Raw genomic sequence first — 7684 nt, 5'->3', positions numbered from 1 at the left:
ATAATAATAATAATAATAATAATAATAATAATAATAATAATAATAATAATAATAATAATAATAATAATAATAATAATAACTTTTAATTTTCATGTACATGATACAAGTTATACAGACCTAGCTGACATCAGTGACGTGCTTTATAGAAAGCCTCTGGTTATGCAGAGCATTTCGAGCAAATTAGGTTAATTTTGTTCCCAGCATGTAACCCACACCAGTCGACTAACACCCGGGTACCTAATCACTGCTAGGTGAACAGGGACAGCAGTTGTCTTAAGGAAACACACTCCAGTGTTTCCACCCGTACCGACTAGCGAACCACAGACCTAAATATGCGAGTTCAGTGTGCAATCAAGCGAGCTACGGGACGCCTGGCGTGAATGCTGAGCTCAAGGCTTCTCCAGAAGGTGAAAGGATTTTATTAAAAAAAAAAAAAATTGGCCTCTATGAAAAGAAAAACGCTCTAGATATGCGTGGTCTCCGGCTGCCTACCTGGTGTCTACCTACCTACGGTTAGGGAGAGAGAACATAAAAGAACGGAGAATCCAGTATATATGGCGAAGAAGCTTCTGAAAGCTGTGGGACTGACTACCCCAGAACTACTTCAAGGATAATGGATGATTTACATTATCTTTTCCTCATCACTGCTGCTCTCTTCCCCAGTTTTACTCACCTGTGTATTCGACTCAGCGAAAAGCCTATTATTGTTTAGGCGAAGCATATCGAAGGTTTTGTGGTGTGATCCCGTTGATGGGACCAGACCACAGGTGGTTGTGTCATCCGCTGCTGTGACGCTCATCAATACCGTCACTACCGGATATCTCATCAGTTACGTTCAGTTAGTTATATGAAATCAAAGCCACAATTAAAGGTTAAATTTTTTTAACTATTACTACTGAAAGAAATATTTGTTTATCCCGTGGTTTTTGTGGCCAGTAGCGCCAGCGGCAGACCTTGCGGATCTCGTCTTGTCCAGTTTTTTCGTTCACTAAGATCAAATATCAAGTTCTTCATCAGAATGCAAGACAACTTCCAAGGGCAAGTTGCCATGAAATTTAAGAGCTCTTGATCCAATGAATTAGAGGACGCTGTTTCCTTACTGAGATCACATCTGATTACGTCCCATTTTCCAGGCGCTGTATATTACCAACCTGGTAAGTGTTTCCCATAAATATAAAGTATTGAATAATTATAATAATAACAGTAACAATACTACTTCTACTACTGCAACTACTACTATTACTACAACAACAATAACAACAACAACAACAACAACAACAACAGCAACAACAACTACTACTACTACTAAAACTACTACTGCAACTACTACTACTACTATTACTGCTATTACTTCTACTACTACTACCACTACTACCACTACTACTTCTATTACTACTACTACTAACTACTACTACTACTACTACTACTACTACTACTACTACTACTACTACTACTACTACTACTAATAATAATAATAATAATAATAATAATAATAATAATAATAATAATTTTCAAAGCATCGGCAGTCTCTCACGTAGAACGGACCGAATAAAAAAAGAAAAATTGTCACCGCCATTCCTTCAGTTCGTCTCTTCCCAGAAGCAGACCGACATAACATTTCAGATGACTTGCAAAACTGCAACATTCCCCATCAACTCCCACTTCAGAGAGAAGGCACTGTACTCTTCCATCACCAGAACTCAAGTCCGGCTAACTGGTGCCCCTGAGTACCGTCATAAATGTTACCTTGCTCACACTCCAACAGCACTTCAAATCATAAAGACCACTTACCTTCATTCACTCTTATCTGACATTCTCACACAAGCGTCTTGGATGTTTAAATCCTTGGCACTCAAAATCTCTCTCGCCCCCTCCCTCCAACCCTTCCTGGGACGACCCAAACCCCTCCTTCCCTCCACCCCAGACCCACAGGCTCTCCTAGTAATCTTTTTTTACTCTATGGTCTCTAACTGTCCAAACCACCTCAACGACCCTTCCTCATTCCTCTGAATAATACTTTTGGTTATTCCACAATGTTTTAGCAGAGATCACCCTAGGAGGCAGCTCAGATGAAAATTCACACACACACGAACTGTTAAATCTATGCACCAAATTCACCTGAAACCAGCAAATAATAAAGCCTACAAGATTAGATAATACACTAGACCTCATCTTCACTAACAACGACGATCTGATACACTCAGATCACAACATAATAGAGGTACAGACTTGTATGTGCAGGGCTCCTGACCAGCAAAATCTGATCAGTTATGAGGGTGCCTTCATAAAATTCAACTTCAATAACAAAAACATACACTGGAAAGAAATCAACCATGTCCTAAATGAAACAGGCTGGGAAGATATCCTAAACAACACGGATCCGAACCTTTGCCTAGAAAAAATTCCCTCTGTGGCACTTGAGGTCTGCTCAAGGCACATTCCATTAAGAAAATGAAAGAGAAGATATAAACTAGTAAGAGAAAGATGCTCCCTATACAGACGAAGGCGAAGAATCACAGAGCTACTGAGGGAGGCCAATATATCTGAAATATGAAGGGAGGCACTGGTCAGAGAAATAGTAAATATCGAACTTAAGATTGAGGAATCTTACAGGAGACAAGAATCTCAGGAAGAACTTAAAGCCATGAAGGAAACTGAAACAAACCCAAAATACTTCTTCTCTTATGCCAAATCTAAGGCGACAACAACATCCAGTACTCGACCACTGCTTAGACGAGATAGGACCTACACTGATGACAGTAAAAAAAAGAGTGAGATACTAAAGTCCCAATACGACTCAGTGTTCAGCGAACCGTTAATCAGACTAAGGGTCGGCAATCTAATTGACCGAGACTCAAAATTCGGTCATTTCCAAAATCTCTGATATCCTAACACCACAAGACTTAGAAAAGGCAATTAATGGCATGCCCATGCACTCTGTCCCAGGCCCGGACTCGTGGAACTCAGTGTTCATCAAGAACTGCAAGAAGCCCCTGTCACGTGCCTTCAGCATTCTATGGGGAGGGAGCATGGACACAGGAGTCATCCCACAGTCACTAAAAACAACAGACATAGCCTCACTCCATAAAGGTGGCAGTAAAGCAATTGCAAAGAACTATAGGCCGATAGCGCTAACATCCCATATCATAAAAATCTCTGAAAGGGTTCTGAAAAGCAAGATAGCTAACCACCTAGATACCCATCACTTACACAACCCAGGGCAACATTGGTTTAGAGCAGGTCGCTCCTGCCTGTACCAGCTACTGGACCACTATGACAAGGTCCTGGATGCGGTGTAATAGCGCACACAGTGCGTGATAAAGGGATAACAGGAAAAGTTAGTAGGTGGATCTATAACTTCCTAACAAACAGAACACAAAGAGTAATAGTAAACAGAGTAAAGTCTGAGGCGGCTACAGTGAAAAGCTCTGTTCCACAAGGCACAGTACTCGCTCCCATCCTGTTAATCATCCTCATATCTGACACAGAGACGTAAGCCATAGCTCCGTGTCTTCCTTTGCGGATGACACCCGAATGGCCATGACAGTGTCCTCCATTGAAGACACCGCAAGACTCCAAGCGGACAACAACCAAATCTTTAAATGGGCCGCAGAAAACAATATGAAGTTCAGTGAACTGAAATTTTAACTACTCAGACATGGAAATCTTGAAAAAAATAAAACTGTATCAAGGTATAAAACAAATTCTAACCATACAATAGAGGGAAGGACCTGGGAGTGATAATGTCAGAGGATCTCACCTTCAAACACCACAACAATGTATCTACCTCATGTGCTAGAAAAATGATGGGATGGGTAATGAGAACCTTCAAAACTAGGGACGCCAAGCCCATGATGATACTCTTCAACTCGCTTGTTCTCTCTAGGCTGGAATACTGCTGTACACTAACTGCCACCTTCAAGGCAAACGAAATTTCTGACCTGGAGAAAATACAAGAAAATCACTTGCTACGAAAACAAAAGACTCGGCAGGAGCTGCAACATTCCCACAATGAAAAGCAGGGACGCCACGAGAACACTGAGACAACACAATGAGTGTCAGGGGCCCAAGAATGTTCAACTGCCTCCCATCATACATAAAGGGGTTTACCACTAGACCCCTGGCTGTCTTCAAGAATGAGCTGGACAGGCACCTAAAGTCAGTACCTGATCAGCCGGGCTGTGGTTCGTACGTCGCTTTACGTGCGGCCAGCGGTAACAGCCTGGTTGATCAGACCCTGATCAACCACGAAGCCTGGTCTCAGACCGGACCGCGGGAGCGTTGATCCCCGAAACCCTCTCATGATGTCAGATGTCACCGTCAGTTTTAACGCTCCGAATACTCTGCATAACATTCACACCACAAATTACCCTCAAACAGAGGGCGCGCATAACGGAGATAAAACACCTCAGTTACTGGGAGCGCTTGAAGTTCCTCAACCTGTACTCCCTGGAACGCAGGCGGGAGAGATACATGATTATATACACCTGGAAAATCCTAGAGGGACTAGTACCGAACTTCCACACGAAAATTACTCACAATGAAAGCAAAAGACTTGGCAGACGATGCAACATCCCCCCAGTGAAAAGCAGGAATATCACTAGCACGTTAAGAGACAACACAATAAGTGTCAGGGGCCCGAGACTGTTCAACTGCCTCCCAACATACATAAGGGGGATTACCAATAAACCCCTGACTGTCTTCAAGCAGGCACTGGACAAGCACCTAAAGTCGGTACCTGACCAGCTGGGCTGTGGCTCGTACGTTGGATTGCGTGCAGCCAGCAGTAACAGCCTGGTTGATCAGGCTCTGATCCACCAAGAGGCCTGGTCACAGACCAGGCCGCGGGGGCATTGACCCCCGGATCTCTCTCCAGGTAAACTCCAGGTAAAACACATCTTCCCTGCCTCCAGCCTCACTTTCTTCCTCCAGTCTGATGCTCAGTCTTTCATATCCCGGATTTTTTGTGACTCATCACTTTGCTTCTTCCTCTTTTAACTTTTAAATTTCTACTTTTACATACCATTCCAAATTTGTCTGCCAACCTTTGCAACTTCTTTTCAGTCTCTCAAAAACACGGTGTCATCGGTAAAAATTAACTGTAGCAACTTCCATTATGTATCAGATTCATTATATTATAATTTTACACCCGTCCCTAGCACTCCAGGGTTCGCTTCTTTTACAACCCTTACCTATAAATATCTTAAACAACCATGGTGACATCTTACTAAAAAATAATCCCCCATTCTTCTACATACTCTAATATAAGCATATCATACAATTTTTCTAAATCTATAAATACAGCAAAAAACTTCTTACCTGGTTCATCTGCCTTAACTTTATTTTTTTCCAATAATACATTTTACCTCGTATACTCGACAGGCTTATTTCCCTATAATTCTTACACTCTCTTTTATCACCATTCCCCGTATACAAAAGAACTGCTCAAGCTCTGCCACTCCCTAGGTACCTATTCTCAAGTTTAGACAAAATAATATGAACACCTGTTGACCGAACTTTCGAACTAATGACTGAATAATCAATTTAAAGGTGTTGCAGGTCCTTTTTGGCGTTCTTTTCATTCACATCTATTGTTTTGTTACATTTCAGAACGATGTAGAGAGAAGAATGAAAGACCTTACAGACTTCGAAAGAGGACATATTGTTGGAGTGCGGATGGCTGGTTCATCGGTCACCAAAACTGCTGAAATGTTCCATCTTTCGAGAACAACTGTCTTTATGATCATGTCTGTATTCCAAAATGGTGGTAAGACAAGCTCTATCAAAAGCAATAGTGGACGCAAGAAGCTGTGTAACCGGGACCGTCCAGTATTAAAGCGAATTGTCAAAATGTCATAAGACTACTGCTGCGAAAGTGACTGCAGAGTTTAATCAGCATCTTGCAAACCAGGTTTCAGCCAAAACAGTTCATCGTGAGCTCCATGCAACTGGTTATTCTGAGAAGGCTGCAATTGCTAAACGTTTCTTTTCAGAAGCAAATACTACAAAGCGCAAAAAAATGGTGTAATGACCATAGGAACTGAACAATGCACCAATGGAAGAAAGTTATTTACTCAGAGGAATCTTCCTTTACACCTTTCCCAAGTTCTGGCTAAGTTTGCGTCTGGAGACAGCTTAAAGAAGCTTATAACCTCGACTGCTTCATTCATACCTTGAAGCATGGAGACGGATAAGTAATAATTTGGGCAGCAATATTGTGGAATTCTCTTGGCCCGGCACTAGTACTGCATGGTAATGTTAACACCCATACATATTTGTCGATTTTGGGTGACCAAGTCCATCCCATGGTACAAACCTCGTTTCTAGTGGTTGCGCTAACTTCCAAGACGATAATGCACAAATTCACACTGCTAGAATTGTTCGAAATTGGCATGAAGAAAATGAATTCGAACACTTGGATTAGCCCCACAATCGCCGGATCTAAATATTACTGAGCATCTGTGGGGTCAATTGGAACAGTAAGTCAGGAACAGATTTCCTCCACCGTCGTCTTTGGAAGAGTTAGAGAAGTGTTTTGCTTGAGGATTGACTCAAAAATTTCCCTGGATGCTGTTCAAATACTATATGAACAAATTCCTCGACGAATTGATGCTCTTTTAGCTGCAAATGGAGGACCGACTTTATAATGGAAATAAAAAGAAAATGTTAAATAACAGTGTTCATATTATTTTGTCCAATGTATATTGAACAAGTTCACTAACCACACTAAACCTATATCCGCACTTGCTTCAGCATTTATGTCTTAATACAATCTTTCCTCCCCATTCCATAATAATTTTTTTATAGTTGAGTTTTATTCTTTACTTTCATTTTAAAACTGAGCCAGCAATAGGCTTCTATTTTCATTCCATCACACCACATCCTCAGTTTTTCACACCTATTGCTTGTCAAATTAATACATTTCAAATTTATTTATATTTATATGCATAAGATGAATTAAATCATATAAAAATGTATAATAATAATCCCTATTATCTGTAAATAATCTACTTTGTTACATATCATGCAAACTACTCATCAAAATTTGATGTTTACAAATGTGTGTGTTATTAATTTTTAGGGAACATTAATTAATACTAGAATTTGGAAATGTTTGTAGTTATAGCTTCATAATTCGCAGCTGACCTGCAAATTATCGAGGGAAATATTAAACGAATTTTTCTCTTCCAACTTTGGGTTAATTGGTAATTATTGCAGCCACAAATATCCCTCAGTCCACCTGTTGCTACCTATTTGGTACCTACGATAACCTAAGCACGAGCACAGTACCGCTTTACGTATATTGGCAACTTTTTGTTTGGTAAACTCAGGCTCAGAGCCCAGCTGTTTTCACTGTTGCCCACCGTGACCCCCTTCCTGACGTGTGTTAGGGTGTGGTTAATACAGAACAGTGATGCTTCCTGTAGTGTATGTACCATTTCCCATAATGATTGAGTCTTCTTATTCACTGACGTACCTTGTGTGCCTTTTACCCCTAGTGAGCGTTTTGTAGAAGATCCTGACTCATTTTCCTTTATGTCTTGTTTCCTTGAAACTTTGGGTGCTATGAAATAACCATGTAACCAATCTGGAATGTATTCGGACACCGAAATGGAGTTCAGTGCTTTTGCAGTGTGGTGGCCTAGTTGGTACGGTGTCTGCCTGTCATAATATACTAGGTGGG

The sequence above is a fragment of the Cherax quadricarinatus genome, chromosome 26 (assembly GCF_038502225.1).
Source record: "Cherax quadricarinatus isolate ZL_2023a chromosome 26, ASM3850222v1, whole genome shotgun sequence".
Lineage (NCBI taxonomy): Eukaryota > Metazoa > Arthropoda > Malacostraca > Decapoda > Parastacidae > Cherax > Cherax quadricarinatus.
Note: the sequence above shows the minus strand (reverse complement) of the source record.